Source organism: Vanessa atalanta, chromosome 28 (genome assembly GCF_905147765.1).
Source record: "Vanessa atalanta chromosome 28, ilVanAtal1.2, whole genome shotgun sequence".
Lineage (NCBI taxonomy): Eukaryota > Metazoa > Arthropoda > Insecta > Lepidoptera > Nymphalidae > Vanessa > Vanessa atalanta.
In genome coordinates, this window is record NC_061898.1 from 665,523 (window position 1) to 688,336 (window position 22,814).

General features: G+C 35.2%; 1 protein-coding gene across 9 annotated transcripts in view; it reads left to right on the plus strand.

The window, feature by feature from the left end:
• Positions 1-834: 834 nt before the first annotated feature.
• The window catches only part of LOC125074886 (protein hu-li tai shao), an 88,497-nt gene continuing 66,517 nt past the window's right edge, over positions 835-22,814 (plus strand). For all 9 annotated transcript variants that reach the window (XM_047686356.1, XM_047686355.1, XM_047686360.1 and 6 more), the window contains exon 1: positions 835-1,122. The gene's annotated coding sequence lies outside the window, so the exon portion shown is untranslated. The remainder of the gene's footprint in view (positions 1,123-22,814) is intronic.

A 22,814-nucleotide genomic window follows, 5' to 3' on the forward strand; every position in this document is an offset into this window, starting at 1 on the left:
ACCTAACTGCGGTACTAGTGCACAAAATCAAGGTCAGGAGGTCATGTGCTATGGAGTTAGCTATGCTCTATCTATGAGTATCTTTAAAGGATAAAATCGACAGCGAAGTTATTTAGATAAAAAGATATTTACAGTATTTGTCACAGTTTTCTGTGGCAGCGGTGTTCTTTATCGTAATTTCTTTAATATTTGACTATGTTAATTTTTAAATTAACTGTTACTGCAAACGTTTAGCTAATGTTATGAAATTAATTATTAAAAAACCACACAAATGTGTCATAATCGTGTTATCCAATATTACTTACGTAAAATAATTTGGTAAAGGTCAAAAACAATTACTTGGTCTGGTCACGATCGTTCCGAATGCAACTTGTCTTAAATAAATTTGAATATAAACTCTAAGAAATATGCAAAAATGATAATAATTGAATTTATTTTCATTATTTGTGTTCATCATTATGTATTATTGAGATTATAAATATGGGCAAAGGTATCATATTAGTAGTAACTTATTTGAAATATTGTTATTAAATATGCTGTATTATCGAATTAGGACAACGATGTCCTGTGATATATGATATGTGTTCAGTTTAGATAAATGAATAAATAAACAAATGACGTATTCTGTACTATACTAATTATAATTTTATTCAACAATGAAAACTCTGCTAAGCTCTCTGTTTACACATCATGTTTATATTTTTTTAAACAATGCTATATAAAATTATTTCGTGAAAAAATTTAGAAATGCAGGAGATTGTAGAAATTTACTGACAACACAAGCTCACCAGCGCCATCTGGTTTTACGAAAGACAGCTCGTATTGCAACGACAGCCGATACCAGCGACGCTGCGGCCGCGGAACCGAAACGAAACTCCGACATCGATTAACGGAAGCGGTGTGAGCAGACGGTCCCTTTATACGAACGAAAAATAAGAAATAGCGCTTTTTCGCGTAATGTCTGTGGTGCTAGTGGTTTAAAACGGGAAGGGAACGTCAGTGCGTGTTGTCCATCGTAATATTATGTCTTACGTGTGCTTAGTGTGAGTTACATTGCTACTCTAGTGAAGTGATTTGTGCTGTGACAAAAGTCGACTTATCGCCTCTTGGAGCCAGCAGCCGGTGAGCATCGTTTATCCATATTTGATTACGATTACATGTTAAAAAGATAACTTCCAATAGGACTGTATCTATTTCGCCGCCCGGCTGTGCCCCAGATTAGGGTGTGGTTTCTAAGGCCGTAGATCGTAATTGGGTCGTTTTTTTTAGCCCGACCGCTGCATAATGACTAAGTCGCCTTATTTCGGGAAAATTGACGCTAGTCTCGGCCAAAGTTGACGTAGTTCCTAGCTTCCTTCCGACATTTTAACATAAATTTGGAAACCGGATTTTTGGTGATATTTTACGCACTCATTGAAATGAAAATACTAATATTTGATTGTAATGAGCTATTTTACATAGATTCCGCACGGTATCGGGCGTGCCACTATTGAATAGCCTGTTATCTACCTCAATAGAGGTGATGTCACCGCTAGGGCGCGGATGACCAAATAACCCGACCCGTGACGGGAGGATATTACAATGTATCGCGACCATTTAAAATCGGGTCGACTGAAATCGGCCGGTTATTCAATAGCTTGGTCGTTCGTAATAGACCAGCGATCTCGGTTGTGATTTGATCGACAAAAACTGATTTAATCGAGGCTAACTATTAAATTGTTCCACAATAGCTTAATAATGTTCCTTTCTGAACTGTGATTTTATATGTTTCTTTTATAAATTGTAATACATTTATAAATACAGTACATAATTATTTAATTCGTTTATCTAAGGCAAAGTTTTTTTTTTTTTTTTCAAGTTGATATAATTATTTTGTATAATCTGTTTAATTGTACTTGCAATTTGGAGGGAAAAGCAAAGAAACAAAATCATTAATTAATTATGTAGGCACATAATAAATACATAATTACATAATAATGCAATTAATTGGATATTTTTAAAATCAATTATGTTATCAGTGAAAATATAAAGATAATACGATATATATAATATTTGTTTAAGCATATTGTGATATAGATTTTATTTAAACGATGCATTACAAATTACATTAATTTTCTTAACTACTTGAATAGTTACATGTTTTAGTTTATTCATGTCAAGTGAATAATACAGATATTTGAATAATTAATAGTTATGTAAATTAATTGATAATGTTATTTAAATGTTGTAAGTTGTCATCCCTATTTATTTCAAATACATTTTAGTTTAGCTTAGTTTTTGATAAAAGATTTTTGTTGAAACAAAATCGTGAACCCTCTCTTATTTCTCATTATGATAGTCTATATTAAAATACTAATTATTGTTTTATCAAAAATTAACCACCAAGTTTCTCTATTGTTGTTTAGACGTAGATCTGGTATTTTACACCATACATCTAAATATACTGTTGGATATACATAATAAAATTTTATATGTAGCTTTGCTAATTTCTTTTGAAAGTCAGGCGCAAAGGAAATTTCTAAGGGTGTTTTTCATTTTTTAGCATTAGCATTAGCAGCCTGTAAATTTTCCCACTGCTGGCCTAAAGGCCTCCTCTCCCTTTGAGGAGAAGGTTTGGAGCATATTCCACAACGCTGCTCCAATGCCGGTTGGCGGAATACACATGTGGCAGAATTTCGTTGAAATTAGACACATGCAGGTCCTCACAATGTTTTCCTTCACCACCGAGCATGAGATGAATGATGAAAATTCAGTGTTGCCTGCCTGGGTTTGAACCCGAAATCATCGGTTAAGATGTTCGTTCACTGGGCGTTTTTCATTTGCTCGTGACTATTATCAATGATAAAAATATAAGTAGGACAAGTACGAGTCAGCACTGTAACAAATCCAGGCTATTAACTGTAGTTATGAATTTCATTTGAATGTATCGTGCAATTTAAATTGAATTTATGCATGATTAGAGTCTATTAATAGTTATGTGCTTCAATAGCTCATAGATAAAAAGATATCGAGCGTTGTGAGATTTGTATGTTCGATCGTGACCTCGTCATACCTACTCTTGACATCTTTGTATGCTGATTTTCAGGAATGTATATTTGATGATGTACAATGTATAGAGCATCTTTGTTAGGAGATTTGAAAGTAAATTATCCTATTGTATAATCGGAAGATGTATTGACTGGATATCATTCAAGCTGGTTGAACTGTTTAGTAAAATAGCGATGCTGTTAATTAAAAAGCTAATGAAATTAGTTTCTTCAGTGGGAAATAATTATGATTGCTAATTAAGTAAATGAAAATTCAGTGTTGTTTACTTGGGTAAACCTGCAATCATTTTTAATTAGGGATTTTATATATATATAATTTTTCTAGTTAAAGTATAAAGTGTAATATAGTAATCTCATCTTAGTGTAAAGAAGTACTTTATTATTATATTTTGACAAAGAAATGTATAAATTTTTATACCATTAAAAGTTTCAATAGATATATTCTCTCTGTAACGGTCTCTTCGGTAGTTTTTACTAAAGTACACTTTTTTAATGGTATATTTATACCATTTCAACTTTTTACTCGAAATTTAGTTGAAGATAATTCAAGTTATTTCCTTTTTGACGTAGTGATTACTGTTATTACTTTGACCATGAGAATTGTGAGCAATCCTAATAGTTTTTAATGGTGATGTCGTCCTGACCGATCTCGGTAAATATTACTAATGCTTCAATAGTAAGTAGGTTTACTTGCAAATTACAATGTTTTGTTTTACTGTGATATAATGAACGACATATATTTTATGCCAGTTTGCAAGAACACACTTCAAATGTAAACTATATAAATGAATATATCAGGTTTTTTTTTTCATTGCACGTCAATTTTCTTAATAATGCTGAATTTTACGATATGAAACTATGACTAATCGAAGTTGAATCGCCCGTAGATGGTTTCTGTTACACCCATAAGAATAAGTACTAAAAAACAAAATAAAATTTATATTTAAGGTATAATGTGTTTTAATAGATACTGGTATGGACCCCATCGTGCGCGAATCCTACTCGCACTTGGTCGGTTTTTTTTTTTTAATAATGTCTAATGTCGACGTTAATTGTTTCAAGTAGTATAAAGGTTTCTTTGATACTGTCAATATTAATTATTTTTTATATGATTACTAATTATTGACTGGTAATATTACAAAGTAATTATAAGTGAGTAACTGTTGGGTTAGTTTATAACTTTTTTTAAATTTATTACACAGATACTAAATATTCATTCATTTGACATTAAAATTTGTAAATTATTCTATGTATACTCTATTCCAATTTTGAAATTGACACAATTGAGCTTGATTAGTCTATGTCATTCACTATAGATTTGCGAAAAAATTGTGTTTTGAACGTCGACTCAACCGTTATAGGAATTTTGGAAGTAAAATCAAAGTGGAAATAAGTAGTTAAGTGTGATAGTGTTGTATTATAAATAGAGATATATTAATCATAAACTCTTAGTAGTGCACGATATAGCTGAGTTATTAGCAAATCGCATGAAATACGTAAATGTAAAGTTTGTTTATCTTTTTTCCTACTTCCATTGGAATAGGTTATATATTGTTTATACTATAATGTTATGTAACTCTGTATGTTACCTCTTCACGCTTAAACCGCTGAAGCGATTTAGATGAAATTACGTATGGGGATGGTTTGAGTCCCGGGAAAGGTCATAGGCTATTTTTAATTCACCCCTCGAGGGGCTCAAATCGGGGATGACGGTTTTATGTTATAGGTGAAGTTTTATGGATTACGCGAGTGTAGTGCCGCAGATTAAGTTATTTTTTTATAACTTTATAAAAGTTTTTCTCGATGTAAATAGAAGTTAAATAGATAAAGGATTAATCAAAATTAAAAAAATACGATTATGAACTAAAGCAGTTCAATGCTACTGAATTGTGTTACTCGTGGTCGCTCATTGGTCAAAATTCGATCGTCATTAATTCCTAACAGAAACATAATTTTTAACTTTGACATGACATGACATGTGTGTTGTCATTTGTAGTATGAACGTATACTTTGCATGTTTTAAACTAAATATACATATGTGTGTGTATATCAAACGCTTAGTAGTGTGTGTATTTTTTTTCTATTATTTTAATGTATTTGTAATGCATTTTAAATAAAAATGTATACTCTGTGTCAAATTTCGTATGCCATGCACCCATTTTTCGTAAAAAGTGGTACAAAGATCTTTCCTCACGTATTATTATCAAATCATTATTGAAAATATTTACGAATTGACAAATTTCGAATCATCTTTTTTTTTAATTACTAACAATATTAAAAAAAAAAACGTACTAAAATGTTTTGTCTCTAAGTCTTAAGTACGATATAATGTTACAGAATGTTAATGAAATAAATTGATATTATTAAAACAAATCGGAATACAGTTCTATCGAAAGACAACTCGGCACTCGAAGCAGGTTATCAAAAGGACACGAAATAACGTTATCTGTTATCGTTCAGCGTATTTGATAACGCTTATTTATTGTGTACTTGTCTATACATATGAATAGTTTGCGTTCAATTTATGTGACGCTAACTATATGAACTGTAGGCCGTAACTTTTTCTCGTAGCAATCTGGTTAAATGACATATATATATACACGACATACATATGACAATAAAACACTCAGCTAAAGTTAACGCTATTCATATTCATGATAAAAAAGCGTGGTGTTAATGCTCGTTGACTTCCAGACAGGAGACATGACATACTTATATAATTGTATTTAACTAACATGACTGTATTTCTAGTTGTTGAAAAAGAGTAACTACTGAGTTTCTTGGCGGTTCTTCTCGGTAGAATCTACATTCCGTACCGGTAGTAGTAGACTTTTACAAGCACTTTTGAATCGTCATTTAGCAAACTATATTAAGTAAAGCTACCACCGGTTCGGAATGTAGATTCTACCGAGAAGAACCGGCAAGAAACGTAGTAGTGAACTTGAACCCAGAACCTCGGAATCTGTGGCCTTATATATACTGGATCAACAATGTAGGCAATCTGCCTAGCTAGAATATAGTTACATAAATGACTCGCTAAAGAAGTTCTTTATTATGTACAATAATTATCGAAGGAATTCACTTAAAATATACAAATGTATTTAAAATAGACACCCCTACATTTCAACGAGACGCAGGCGTACTATTGCTGTCTGTCAGTACGTTACAAATAAACATTGAACTCAACTAGGTTAGGTTAGATACAAGGCGTCACGGTAGCGGGCAAAAGTGATCCCGTGACCTCCGACGAGACATGAGGGTACCGCTGGCTTTTTAGCAGGCCACCGGCGAGTCCCACGCGTATTTCCAGCGAGATAAAAAAAAGGTTAGATACAAGACCACGTAGCAAGGATTCAATTGGAACGTAAACTTAATAATTATCAAGCCTATATGGACTAGGGGTTCGGATGTGTATGACCTGACCTAAGATTTAACCCGGTGGTCGCTGAAACAACGTTAGGAAACCTGCCTGGCAACAAGTATAATCGTATGTATTATATTACAGTAAACTTTACAATAAAGCATTTTTGTATGGTAAATATTTCAACTCTAGAACCGTTTCGGAAAGCGGGAAGAAACGGCAAGAAATACGCATCATTGCTCTTTTGAAAAACCAGATTTACAATGATTTTAGTTCACAAGTCTAAATCCAGGTATCTTTATCCGAAAAGTATCCTTTTAGTGAATAATAAGTTTTGTTATATAGTTGTCTACTGCGGCTTAGCTCGTTTTCTAGGTCGGTCTTCAAGTTGTAGGTATTAAAAAGGAACCTATATCCTTCCTTGAGATTTAAACTTACTTCATATGAAATTTCATCAAATTCGGTTCAGTCCTTTGTCGTGAAGGAGTAACAGACAGATACACAGACAGAGTTACTTTCGCATTTAGAATATTAGTATAGATTACTACTAATTGGCAACCAACTGGCAATGGAGAAGCGTGGTTAGGCGAGTCATTTACGAGTTTCTAGCTCTTTGCGAGGGAAGATAAACTAATAACACCGAGTTTCCGACTTTCCATAGTTAAAACATCCTATTACGCACGGTATTCGTTTCCATAGTAAGATTCCACAGTTATTTTTAACTTGACCTATTAAGAAATTTAATGCACATGTCAAAAAAAACAATGATAAAAATAAATGCAAAATTATATTAACGATAAAAAGCTTGGACTTAGTATTTTCGTCTTTAATTGTGCTTTATTGACATATTCTGTGATTAAAATGGTGGAAATGAGTGTTTTTTGAGTTATTTTTTTGAAAACAACTGATAATGTAATGTACTGTATTATTTAGTCGTATGTAACTCACGCGAAGAGAGAGTCCGATGTTCGATTCCCAGACGTCTCGACGTTCCCTTGTGAATTGGTAATTATTTATTGATCTATATATAAATTACTATCATTATTCAAGGAGAATACTCGGTACATGATTCTCATTCGAATTATTTAAAAAAAAATAGGTACTTAATTTTAGACCAAATTTCCATTAAAATAAATGAAGTGTGTACACATTGCCAGCGGCGCGTGCGGCGTTGTGTTGTACTGTGCCGCTTGCCACCCGCAACCCCCGCCCCGTGGCCCGTGACTGTGTTGTATATGAAACAGTAGTGCTGTATATACATGTACAACATATCGTGATAGTGTAAACTTATTATATGTTATAATTTAATTGTATTTAACTGACGTAACTTTGTATCTCAAATGAGTAACTAGTGAGTTTCATGCCGGTGTTCTACATTCCGTACCGGTGGTAGCTTGTATGTTTAATACGTTACTGTAAAATGGAGATTAAAAAGAGAATGTAAAGGCCTACTTGAATAAAGTATGTTTTTGATTTTGAATGTATGTAATGTATATGTATATCTATAGGTACCAATATTATAAATGCGGAAGTAACTCCGTCTGTTACCTCTTCACGCTTAGACCGCTGAAGCGATTTTGATAAAATTACGTATGGAGATAGTTTGAGTACTGAGGAAGGATATAGGATAGGTTTTATCGCGGAAATCGTTCCTAGAGTGTTAGAGGTGTTATGGAGTATCAATCATTTCTTAAGTAAGGAATGTAAAACTCATTATAATCTAACTTTTGGCACCGTCCTTTGATCACGTGAGATTTGAAAGGGGGGGGGGGGGGGTCGAGCGATTTTGACAAAAATCATGAAATATCACAAGTCTTTAGGTTAGTTTATTTTTCGTCAAACGCGCGATTTCTAAACCGAAAAGCGGCGTGTAGTGTGACTCCAGGTGGTCAAGTGTGATGACCGCGCTTGCTGTGGACATGTGCGGAGTTCTCTTCTATCTATTCTTTCGGAACGCTTCGTTATACCGCCTTACCCAATTTTGCAGTCGTCTAGTAGCAGAAAGTAGTTTAAAAAAAGGATCACGTGATTAATGGACGACCCCTTTGGTTAACATTTTTTTAATTCATCCCTCGAGGTGGTAAAATGGGAGTAACGGTTTCTATGATAAAGTTTTATAAATTTCGCGGGGTAAAGCCGAAGTTTCATCCACTTTACTATAAATATCTCACTACCCTTGTCAATGTTTAGCTTAAGAAAGGGATGGCAACAATTTCCTTTATCAACTAGGCTATTAGGTAATATATTTCGACAAATTCGTTATCTCTGTCGTTGAGAGATATGTACAAAGTTTGAGGAATCGTCAGCGATATGTTTGTGACAAAGGAATTGCTATTTCGTCTCGCTGGGTAGGTATCGTGACGTCACGGCGACGAGATAACGGGAAATACAAATGTCTGATGTTTAACCGATTTAGTTTCCTCTTGAGTAAAATTCACGTGTTCTAAGATCGAACCATTGGACCATCTCTGAATTTTATCCGATCGCCAGGCGACATTTTTTGCTTGGTGGTAGGGCTTCGTGTCCGTATGGGTAGGTCATTAATTCTACCGCCAAACAGCAATACTTAGCATTGTTATGCTTGTATTTGAAGGGTGAGAAGCCAGTTTAACTACAGGCACAATTTGACCATCTAAGGAATGGTTACGGCGTCAATGTCTTTGGGTATTGGTGGACCTCTCGTCATCAGGCCCTGGCGCTATTTGCTACATCATATAAAAAATGGACAAAATAAAGGGTCATGACTGACTGTGACCTACTCTTAATAGATTATTCAGCTGAACATCAAAAGTTCAAGGTTAACTGTGTTTGTGATGTCAACCTACGTGATAAGTGTGAAAGCACCTCTTCTCATTCCGAGATTGCTCGGAGAATATTCCACCACGTCGTACCGATGCAACACTCGGTGGATCAGATTTAAGTTCAAGGTTGAGTGTGCGAATTTTTAATGTCAACGAACTGCGTTTAGTAAAGTTTAAGATATAGCATTTAATTTTATGTCGTAAATGAAGGGGTTATGGTATAAAATTTGATTTTTTACGAAATGTAACATATCACCTTAATACACTGAGCTTTCAATTATATATTAATTGCTATGTTACATTCTTTAAAAGATATTAACGGTTAAACCGGTCTCCTTTTCCAGCTCGTTTCAATGTTAAAACGGCATAAAATATGAGTACATTTTTGGTATTAAATATCTTAATAAATTTATGTAAAACTAGTGTCCGCCCTCGTCTGAAAGGGGGGGGGGGGTCTGTAAGCCAAGTGTCATGATTATCAGTTAAGTTGGAATTTATAATATTAGGGAGGAACAGCGATTATGTCTTGTTTCTATAGTAGATATTATTAACATAAATATACAAAATTTGTGTTTTTAAGTTCACATATGTGCGTATGTTTGTGTGCACTTCAGAACAAAAAAATATTGTTGGAATTTATCTAAAACTTTACCATTAGTAGGTCTCATATCGATTACATGTTTTGTTTATAAAAATAGGTAAAGAAACTGCCCGTAACTATTCAATAGTTGGTCTAAGGCCTCGGAGGAAGGATCGACGTTGCTCCTGTCCGATTTTGAATACGGAATCCGTGGCGTCACGGATCATTAACATTGTTTTGTGTATAAAATATGATGTTGGAGAACGAGTGTGAGGAGAAGGTTTTCAGCATATTCCACCACGCTGCTCCAATGCGGGTTGGTGGAATACACATATGGCAGAATTTCGTTAAAATTAGACACATGCAGGTTTCCTCACGGTGCTTACCTTCACCGCCGAGCACGAGATGAATTATAAACACAAATTAAGCACATGAAGATTCAGCGGTGCCTGCCTGGGTTTGAACCCGAAATCATCGGTTAAGATGCACGCGTTCTAACCACTGGGCCATCTCGGCACATCTAATATTAAGATTTAATGACAAATTTTATCTCTATTTTATGATCGGGTTGAAAAGGGATAGCAAGCCTGCAGTATTAAAATATACTTACTATAATCAAGTTTACAAAGGGCATAAAAAAACAATGAATTTGAATAATTTGAGACTTTAATAAATATTAAACATGGAACACGCATGTAAATGAGGACCAGGATCCGAGGGAACACAGAGGGACATCGTGTTGCAGAGCGTAATAAAAAAAGGGTCTCGTAAAAACCCTATAAGGGTGATATGCACTTATTTGTATTGATACTAGCTGTACTCGAGACTTTGGCTTCACAAATATAATATAAATAAATATTTATAAAAAAGGGCATAGGCCTTTCTTGCTTCTGAAGATGACTCTGAAACGTTATCAAAATCTGTTCCAGTGGCTTAGTCGTGAAAAGCGTCAGACATGCATTAGACGACCTCTGTGGTCGAGTAGCGCGTACATCGGTTTTCATGGGTATGACCGAGTCGATGTAGAAAAAGTTCATTAGTTTTCTATGTTGTCTCGGGTCTGGGTGTTTGCGGTACTGTCGTTACTTCTGATTATCCATAACACAAGTGCTTTAGCTGCTTACATTGGGATCAGAGTAATGTATGTGATGTTGTCCAATATTTATTACTGTTATTATCATTTATACAGAGTTACTTTCGCATTTAAAATATATGTATATACTATAGAAACTTACATAATCTAATAATTATATAAATAAATATTTGTAGGGGGCGCAATCAAGAATATAATTCCGACAGGAGATTATTTGACATAACGACATTGTTAGCCGGATTATTGTTGTTTGGAAGGGGACTAGACCGCGTAAAAAGTACTCAATGTTATCAAAGTAGAAAATGCTTATCAAGTTTATTCTAAGATTTGTCACAGAAGTCAGATGTTTTCTGAATCGCTGCAAACCCCCCCCCCCCCCCCGCACTAAACCAAATCCACGGGGCTTGAGAAACCACGTAAGTACCGAGTTGCAAAAAATATCCAGTGAAAATAATTGAGTCGTTTCAAAATGTAATGTATTGTACGAATTTGTCCGTACGTTATATTCAAATAAAAAGAAAATCTGTAAGGTTTACAAAAGTTGTTTGTAATGTTACTGCCTCGGTTGTCAAAATGCGAGTGAACGATTTTTTGTTACGTTTTTTTGTCGGCCTACTCGAGGCATCGGGCGTGTGGCGTGATTCGTACCGGTTTTTGGTCGTATTTTAATTTTAATACACGAAGCTTGAATTTTGGTTTGTATGTTTATCAATAGGTATGTCAATATGTGTGTGTTATAACAAGTGCAACTTGAAATCGTCATTACTGAGTACATTTTTTTTGCAATGCTGCTAGTGCGATTTTAGTGTGTATTTGAACGGAAGTGCTGTAGTTTGTAGTGATATCATTGTACATGGAAAATGGTTAAAAAAAAAATAAAAAAAATATATCCCGCTGAGTTTCTTTCGCCGGTTCTTCTCAGGTCTGAGGTGCTAAATTCCGAACCGGTGGTAGATTTTTGACAATCAATAAGCAAGTGTAAACACTTCTATATTTAATAAAGATTTTTGACTTTGACTTTGTTGATTCAGTTGCATGACAAAGCAATTTTTATGATACACTTGACCTGATTCTTTACCCAGGGTTGGTTCCAAATGATGGAACTCCTCAACAGTCAACGGAAATTTGAAGTCCAATGTACGAGAAATTTTTGTTTACCAAAAAACACATAGTTTTAAATCGCATGCCATCAATAACATTTAAATAATAATTATTATGAAAAATTCAATGTCGTCTATTTCAACCACTACCACTGTAACACTCACAAATTTAAACATTCACGATTTTAATTTGTAATAAAATATATATGGTAAAATAAGATAAGGATGAGGCGTGAAGTTGTCTATTTCGAGCGATTTGACACTTAATGGTCGGTTTAGCGAGCAACTTCATCGTGAAGTTTTCACTGTGCGCGCGCATCATAAAAATTCATTCATCAAGTATGGACTTCATAAATATTTTGTTCTTATATACAGAATTTCTTTTTCGAGCTTTCAACTCCGTTGGATGAGAGGATGTGTCCTAGTTCAGCTTGTAAGATTTGATCTAAACAAACTAACGCTGGAAATTATTTAAGAGCTTTTAAAAATAACGCTCTTTGCAATCAATGTAATGCCGAAGAGATGGGATGACCGAGTGGTTTGAACGCGTGCATCTTAACCGATGATTATGGGTTCGAGTCTAGACAAGCACTACTGAATTTCCGGATGCTTGATTTGTGTTTATGCATATGTCTAATTTCAATGAAATTCTGCCACATGTAGGGCTGCATGTTCTTAGTGGTAGGGCTTTGTGCGAGCCCGTTTGGGTAGGTACCAAACACTCATCAGGTATTCTGCCGCCAAGTAACAATACTTGGTATTGTTGTGTTTCGGTTTGAAGGGTGAGTGAGCCAGTGTAACTATAGGCACAAGGGACATAACATCTTAGTTCCCAAGGTCGGTAGCTCATTATGTAAGGGTTGGTTAATATTTCTAACAGCGCCAATGTTTTATGGTGATGTCTTATTGTGGTGACCATGTGTCGCTCCGCCTTATTACATAAAAAAAAACACATGGGTATTAAACCCGAATTGGAGCAGCGTGGTGAAATAAACTCCAAACCTTTTCAAAGGGAGGAGGACACCTGTTAATTTATGCCGTACTATTCTCAGATACAATCGTACAATTTTGAGAAATTATGACACTTCACAAATCTCACTGGAGATTATAATAGTTTCCATAATTACGCCTCAACGTCACACGTCATCCGTCAAAGTTGGCTCGTGTCCAGGATACGTCGAAATATCAATGATTTGTATATAAATGTACTAATTTTGTTAGTACGTTAGGTATACTTAATGCCGTGGTTATTTTTATCACCAAAACGTGATCGCGTACGTGCGGAGTGCTTAGTACAGTTACTAAGATTTGAAGACTGGTTATTATTAATACAACTCGTATAAACGGTGACGTCAACGGTGTTTTTTTTTAACAATCTCCGTACATCCACAGATGTGGTTATAGTGTTTGAGTTATTACGATATTAGTTTAGTTATGTATGTATACAGGTACACCCCTACACGGTAGGTATATACAACTTTTAAATTTGTTTGTTTTTTGTTTTTTTTTTTCGGCTAGGAAATCTGAAATTTTCGACTTTTCTTTAACATAACATGCATGTATTATATATATCTTCCTCTTGAATAATTCTGTTTATTGCTGAAATCAGAAGTAAATTCCTTACGTATTTTAAAAGATCTAAGCGTTCCGAGGGCGGGTAGCGAGTTTGTTATATACTGTCTTGAGACATATATTTTTCTGGAATAAAATTAAGCTATCTCCTATTCCAGTATAATCCTCCCCCTCAACCAAATTTCAGAACCCTGAAGCCGTTCTGGCTTTAGGGATTGAATTACTATGTTCATTTTATCGACATTTACCATTCATAATCGGTGAATCTTAGGTTTTACTGGAGAATCTTAATATTTACCTTAGTTCGAGCTTTTACAGTAACATAAATATATATTATATCGATTCAATTTAAAATAGATTTAAGATTGATTAATTTGAAGAAAAAAAAAACATATATTAAGCTTGGTGTTTTTATACAGACGGACGAGATTCATATATATATATTAGTAGCTACATCACATCTTATCAGTATTGCGTAAATTGGAGTTGTGGCTTTGCCATTTGCCAAAGCCGAACGACCGGAATTTCTGGTTATATGATTGTGATTTACTGGAAGCTATGCTATAATACGATTAAATTGTATCAGTGAGACTTGGTATATTAATCGTTGGCGAAGGGGGCTTTGGGAGATGATATGTTGAATGTATATTGCGTTTTAATCAATTATGATGAGAATGTCGTTAATTAGTATGCGATTTTTTCGCGAGAGTTGTCCTACCCTATTGGCGCGGAACGACTTTATCACGTCATTAACTACCAATCAGAGATTTGTATGACATGGTAGGATATGTCGACGAACTCATGATTTTATTTAAAATATTGAGACATTTTGCTGTCTTGATTTTTTTATGGAATGGTAACCTTGTTGACTTACAGGCAGGATATATAATATACATATATAACTGTATTTTACTAGCATTACTGTATTTTTAGATGTTGAAAAAGAGTTACTACTGTGTATCTTGCCGGTCCTTCTCGGTAGAATCTACATTCCGAACCGGTGGTAGCTTTACTTTAAATAGTTTGTTAAATGACGATTCAAAAGTCAACTTGAATGAAGTATATTTTGATTTTGTATAAAAAAAATGATTAGATCTGTTGAAACTTTTGATATTTTTTTTTACGTAATGGTACCCTTCACAAAAGGACTAAAGCCGCTGGGGAGGAAATCGTGTTATGTGGGTTTTTTACAAATTAAAACCATTAAGATGTCTTTAGATTACATTAATATCAAAATCTAATACAAAATCTTAAGAAATAAGCAACATTTTATTATGTATTTTTAACGTTTTTTGTATTTTTGATGTGACCTAAGTCTCTTTAAAACTAATTTACAACAGTCTGGTCCATTGCAGGTTCTCTGTTTGAAAATTGTTTTTTTTTTGTTATAGTTTCACTGTGTAACATACCTTATATAACCTGTATTGCAAGCATCCTGTATTCGCATAAAAACTCCACACACGAACGTTTATTTGACCTAACGGAGACGAGATTTCGTAAAATGTCATATAATTGAGAAACGGCACGTCATAGGGTTGTACTATTGAAATGTGCAATTGAAAAGTACATATATACATACATATGAGCATTAGCAGCCTGTAAATTTTTACACTGCTGGGCTAAGGCCTCCTCTTCCTTTGAGGAGAAGGTTTGGAGCATATTCCACCACGCTGCTCCAATGCGGGTTGGCGGAATACACATGTGGCAGAATTTCGTTGAAATTAGACACATTCAGGTTGCCTCACGATGTTTTCCTTCACCGCCGAGCACGAGATGAATTATAAACACAAATTAAGCACATGAAAATTCAGTGGTGCCTGCTTGGGTTTGAATCCGAAATCATCGGTTAAGATGCACGCGTTCTAACCACTGGGCCATCTCGGCTGTTACATACATATGTGGAGTTCGAATATTAAACGAATCGGTATCGTACATCAATCGATCGTTTTTGAGCTACTTGTTTAACTTTAAAACTTTTAAAAAGATTTTTATTGGGACTGATTATAATGAAAGGTTTATTCATAGACAAATAAATAGAACAATGGATACACTAAAAGTGAGCTGAGGTCATCTCTGAGCCTCATTTCCTCTTCGAATGGGATAATCACCAGGTTATTAGTTCAAGCAAGGGCGTGTATATTATATACACGCCTATATAAGAATATACGTAATCAAGAGTTGCAAACCAAAATTGGCACGGTTCCAGCTGCCAATGGTGTCCGATCGTTGCGTAGATGGCTTTTTTTATGTGGTTTCGTTAAATGGTTTTCGGCTTAGATGAGAGGTAACCTTGCAAAATAAGGCGGTATAAAATTCTTCGTCTGTTTATCTTGAATTTTTTTTCAATTAGGCTGACAGACTTGCCTGTTGCTAAGTGATCACCACCGCCCTGATATTCTCAATGCATGAAAAATTAATTAATACTTACATCGTTAACTCGCCAACAATTTTTCGATTTTTCTGTGTGGCGGTAGAATATCTGATGAGTGGGTGGTACATACCCCGACGGGCTTCCACAAAGCCCTACCCCTAAGTAAAATTGATTGATTGCAGCACCTATGGTCGAAGGTTCTATTAATAAAAATACACGTGAATCTTTCAACGTATTTATCCAGTTGGTGACCGCGTTTTAGGGGTTGGTCGTCAAAAAAGTATACTAAGTACCTCCTTAGAATTTAAGCTTGCCTTATACCATACTTCATCAAATTCAGTTCAGTAATTTGACAAAAAAGAGCAACAGACAGACATACTTTTGTATCTATAATATTTGTATAGATTTAATTTAGTCAGTGTGTTAACTGTACGTACAATGCAAACATAGAATGTTTTCAAAGGCGATGACATCGCTGGTTGGTATAAACATTTAGCTTCATATGACATCAGCAAGGAACAAGCTCAAGTGGTTCCAAGGTCAGAATGGTCACAGAATAAAGGCCGTAATGGAAATAATATGGAGCATATTGTAATTTTATGCCGTTTGTTGTATGTATATGATATAGACAAGTAGATTATTATTTGATTAGTGTAAGGGGGGGGGTTATTCAAGTGATATGAGTCCCAAAATAGAGATTATAAAAAATAAATAAATTCGCCGGGTTAATATGTCACTATGTGATGTAGTAAAATATGTATAAGTATGTTATGCGATCTTTTTGATATTAATTAATGTTTTTAAAAGTTGCTGATAGGAAACGATGTGAGAGAAACACGTCACAAATGAAATGATAGTCTGTAATTAATTTATTGATTGGAAAATTCGTGTGACAGCAATTGCTCGACTAATTTGTAAGATTATAATTATCTCTTTTGTTGTTTTTGGTTTTTTAAATAGCTAGAGGATCTGTTTAGTTTTTGACTTCAGAGTGGAGTTCTGCCACTTTGACTGTTTCCATATTCTTGACTAGACTTAAATAAATTCAAAGCGTGTTGACAATCGAACGAAACGCTTCCATGGTGACAAAGCCGAAACGATTGGATGTCACTATTAATAAAATGTTTGCCATTCTTGCAAATTGGCGCTGTAAGAAATATTATTATAACATCACCAATGCACCACCAACCTTGGTAACCAAGCGATTTTATTTATTTGTTATATCGGTAGACGAGGAAATGGGCCACCTGATGTTAAAAGTCATAACCGTCCATAGACATTGGTGCTGTAAGAAATATTATCTATTCCTTGTATCTCCAATGCGCCACCAACCTTGGGAATCAAGCGGTTATGTCTCTTGAGCCTGTAATTAGACAAGGAGCACATCAGGAAGTATCGCTGTTGTTGTTTGTGATGAGTGTGTGGTACCTTACTATTCAGACAAAGCTGGCACAAACCCCTCATCGCCAAGTACTAAAAAAATATTTGATTTCTAAATTCGAGTGGGCTCATAAAAGTACTGATCGTCATGTTGAAGTGTAAATGTTAAACTACCACCGGTTCGGAAAGTAGGTTGTACCGAGAAGAACCGACAGGAAACTCGGTCAGTCTTTTCCACAATTTTAATTACAGTGTATTTCAGTAAGGTACAATTAAATGTATATGTATATCCTGCCAGGAAACCAACATATACTAAGTCCACGCTTTTTTTTTATCATTAATATAATCTTGTATTAAGTAATATGCCTTATTTATCAATTTTTTTTTAGCTCTAAATTTTTCAATAGATGTAGTTAAAAATAACTACGAAATCTTTGGACTTGGACTTGGCGAAGTCGGAAACTATGAGCTATAAGTATATGTATTATATTTTTACCTTGGTGGTAGTTCTTTGTCCAATCCCGTCTGGGTAGGTACTACCCACTCATCAGATATTCTACCGCAAAACAGCAGTAATTCAGTATTGCTGTGTTCCTGTTTAGACGGTAAGTGAGGTAATGTAACTACATGCACAAGGGAGATAACATAGTTAGTTCATAGTACCCAAGGTTGGTGTCGTATTGGTGATGTAAGGAATGGTTAATATTTCTTACAGCACCATTGTCTTTGGACTGTGGACCACTTATCATCAGGTGGCCCATGTGCTCGTCCGCCTACCGATATCTTAAAAAGTACCTTTCCATCCTCTCTTATCCCAATTTTACTCGGGGTCGGTGCATGTCTTCCTCTTCCATACTTCTCTGTCGGTCGTCATCTCACAAGTAACATTCTTTCTAACCATATCGTCTTTCACACAATCCATCCATCGTTTCATTGGTCGTCCCCTACCTCTATAACTAAAAGTACCTTTAATTTAAATAATAATTTCGAATGTTTTATGTTTTAAATATTTTACTAATATATTTTTCAAGGTCAACGTTACCGTCACCGTGATCGTTCGCTGGTTCCTATCCCACTTATCCGTGGTAGTCTTTCGCCTAAAACGTTGCAACTCGTAACAAGAAATAAAAGGATACGGGAGTTCAAATTCTCTTTTTTTTTATCCAAAAACCGGGCACCGAACCGACCGGTCTTGTGTGCGAGCGAGGGACACGCTGCGTGAAAGAGATGTCGAGTTGTGGGTCGTGTTCGAATTCCGCTTTTTGTGAGTGATTTTTGTCAATGTGAGTTAAGTTTATCGATGTAAGGCGTAAGAATCACCGTGTTATAATATAAGATGTCTTTTAAATTCTACACAGATGTCGCGATAGATGTTTGTTAATATCCAGAATGGCTTAACGTATCTGTAATTTGGTAGAGGTAGATTAGAATAGCACATAGGGTTAAATTTTGTTCCAGACAAAACGTACCAAACACGTTCAGCGAGTCGCTATCCGCTCGGAACGCTTAGATCTTTTGAAATACGCGACGGATTTCAATGCGGTTTTTATTGATAAAAAGCGTTATTCAAGAGGTAGGTTTATACATATGTATAATATATGTATGTTATGGTAGAGAAAGGCTGATAATTTCGACTGTTCTAGCCGGAATTGACAAGATTTTTTCTCTATATGTTCGCTCTTCAATCTAAAGTTTGTTGATGGATGAGCCACGATGGCTCAGTTGTTAGCAGATATATTCACTAGCAGACTCGACCACGTTGCTGTGGCTTCGTTGTATTGTATGATAATGTTAAGATAAAAAAACTTCTCTGAAACACGCTGAATAGAAATATTACATTACATTAGCAGCCTGTAAATTTCCCACTGCTGGGCTAAGGCCTCCTCTCCCTTTGAGGAGAAGGTTTGGAGCATATTCCACCACGCTGCTCCGATGCGGGTTGGTGGAATACAAATGTGGCAGAATAGACACATGCAGGTTTCCTCACGATGTTTTCCTTCACCGGCGAGCACGAGATAAATTATAAACACAAATTAAGCACATGAAATTCAGTGGTACTTGCCCGGGTTTGAACCCGAAATCATCGGTTAAGATGCACGCGTTCTGACCACTGGGCTACCTCGGCTCTTTTCGAATAGAAATAATAATAAATTTATTAGTGCAAATAAAAACAAATATCACGTGGGTAAATTATCTTTTCAAAATGAGAGTACAAAGTGAGTATGTCTATAATTTAAGATTATATTATTTGCTCAGTACTCTATTCAGATGTGGATAATTTAGAATTATGTAGTTAATGCACTTTGAATATAATGGAATATATTTTATGTCAAAATATACAGCGGTCTTTGCGTGATGAGAGTGCAAAAAAAAAAACAACAATCATCTCTTTATAGATACAGATTATTTGCTCGGATATTGGAAGGATTACATTTGTTGAAATGATGTTAGACCACATCACGAATAGAATAATTTATGTCGAATATTTTATACGGCGTCTGTACGCGATAAACTCAAAAACAACAGGACGGATCGTTTCATGAGAAAGGTTTGAGTGTACAATTAATTAGGATCTTGTGATTGTTGAGTTTGTCGGACTAATGTATGCCGATCAACAGAGATTTATATTATGATATGCTTTATGTACATACGTATTATGTACATACGTATTACTATTGATTTATAACTGAAATCTAAATAGTTAAATTGATTTCAATGATTTTTTTTTTGTGGGTATTTTAATAAGTCTCTTGATGGTTTAGATTGGACTCTCTGCGATTATGAAGTAAATACATTTTTTTTATTTAACTTAAACGAAGTCGAGACGGCGAGCCAGTTGATTTATAAAAAAATATATGTTCAATGATTATAAACTACATTAAAGATACCAGTGGGTCAAGAGTGTTTAAAGAATTAGCTACGATAAAAAACGACGATTTATTTTATCACTCATTTTTATCTAAGAGTGTATTCTTATCATTTATTCCTACACTTGAATGTCGTCTAGAATATTCTATAGTGTCTCTTGTGACTGTAATTACGCTGACTCAGTGTGATGTGTGTGTTGGAGAAACGCAATCGTGATTACTGAGTATGATATTGATGATGTCTCCTTTTTTTAGGGTTCCGTAGCCAAATGGCAAAAAACGGAACCCTTATAGATTCGTCATAACCTTATTGTCTGTTTGTCTGTTACTTTGTTCCGTAACTCTAAGAATTATATTATTGAAACTTGGTATGTGAACCGCATTAAGATTTTCACACAAAAATAGAAAAAAACCGATAAATTTAGGGGGTTCCCCATACTTACAACTGAACCTCAAAAAAAATTTTGTTTATCAAGCCCATACGTGTTTTGGGGTATCTATGAATAGGTCTTCAAAAATGGTATAGAGGTTTCTAATATCATTTTTTTCTTAACTGAATAGTTTGCGCGAGAGACACTTCCAAATTGCTACAATGTATGTACCCCCCCCCCCCTGTAACTTGGAAAATAGGAGTGTGATAAAACTAAAAAAAAATATATGATGTACATCACCATGCAAACTTCCACCGAAAATTGGTTTGAACGAAATCTTGTATGCGCCACAAACCTTATGAGTTAAGATGTGACTGCAGTGGCACCGATTTACTCACCATTCAGACCGATGCACTATCGCAGAGAATATCTGACGAACTTCTTAAAGCCTCTCCAACAAGTTTTAAATTACCCATTTAGCAGTAAATAGTAAGTTCTCAGTAGAGTACGTTTCGTGCCGCTGTTTTTATTGACAGCGATTTATGTAAAACGTCAATTTAAAATGGATCGTAAAAATTACACCTATAAAGCATAATTATCTTGTTTTGATATCGACGTTAATTACAGTCATCTGAGAAGGTTTATTATTTAATACCAGTGGGTCTCCCGCGAAAGTTCGCGTTTGTTCAGAAGTTTTTTTTTTTTTTGGAATTTCGAAAACAATGACAGGATTTCGTTCCATTGTAAACTGCAAGTCACATTTTACATTCGGCGTCAAAACGATGAAAGATTTTCTAAATTAAATTTGTAATGTAAATAGTATACACTAGGTCCAGTAGAATTGGAGTTTTTTTTTTTTTTTAGCATTAGCAGCCCGTAAATGTCCCACTGCTGGGATAAAGGCCTCTTCTCCCTTTGAGGAGAAGGTTTGGAGCATATTCCACCACGCTGCTCCAATGCGGGTTAGCGGAATACACATGTGGCAGAATTTCGTTGAAATTAGACACATGCAGGTTTCCTCACGATGTTTACCTTCACCGCCGAGCACGAGATGAATTATAAACACAAATTAAGCACATGAAATTTCAGTGGTGCCTGCCTGGGTTTGAACCCGAAATCATCGGTTAAGATGCACGCGTTCTAACCACTGGGCCATCTCGGCTCAGTTTTGAATTGGAGTTTGTCGATAGCGATTTTCTTTAATTTTGATTGTTTTTTCATTTCTTGTCTTGTACAGTCGTATCGCCGCTCTCTAACCCACACGTAACTTATTTCCACTATCTAAAATTAATTATTTGTTAAATCTTAACAATTTGGTAAATTGCAATCAAGAATCCTCTTTATATTTGTGCAATTGTGGTCTCCAAGATGAGACCATAACCGATACTTAACGTGCAGCTAGTAAATATATACCTAAGATAAGTTTATGTTAGTTGTTAGTAACAACCAGAAGTCTGGAAGTTGGAAGTGCGTACACAACCGTGCCTCGGTGCCCATGGGGTTTTCGGACTGAGGGATTAGAGAGAGCACCTGCTTCTATGTACACACTAGTACACTATATGTGTAGTATGTTCGGCGTTGTCCTGTCTTCTTGGAGATTTCCCGCCGTGACCGCAATCGTCCAAAGCCATCGTAATTATTTTGTTTTTTGTTTTGGTTGGCGGACGAGCATATGGGCCACCTGATGGTAAGGGGTCACCACCGCTCATAGATAAAGGCGCTGTAAGAAATATTAACCATTGCTTACACCACTACCCTGGGAACCAAGATGTTATGTCCATTGTGCCTGTGATTACACTCGCTCACTCACCCTTCTAACCTGAACACAACAATACAGTGTACTGTTATTTGGCGGTAGATTCTGATGAGTGGGTGGTACCTACTCAGACGGGCTTGCATAAAGCCCTACCACCAAGTAAATTTAATACTTTAATTGACATCTTAATATATGTAATTCACAAAAGGCAGACTTGAGCTAAATGCGTTCTCTGATGCCGGAATAAGTAGAAATAAAATGAATTCAATTATCATTTATTGCTCAGGTGCTTTCAATACCTAAAAACTAGTGTATAGGGGAGTCGTTTAATCAATGGTGCTCTATGGTACGTCGAACTCGTCTGTATATCGTCATTAGGGGAGGGGAGATATAGGGGGGTAGAGATAGGAAAATAATAACTTTGGCGATTCGTAAATTCGCATCATTTGTTATAAGAAAAATACTTTTCGACTTTCAGGCAGTACTTATATATAATATATATTTGTATTTAGCAA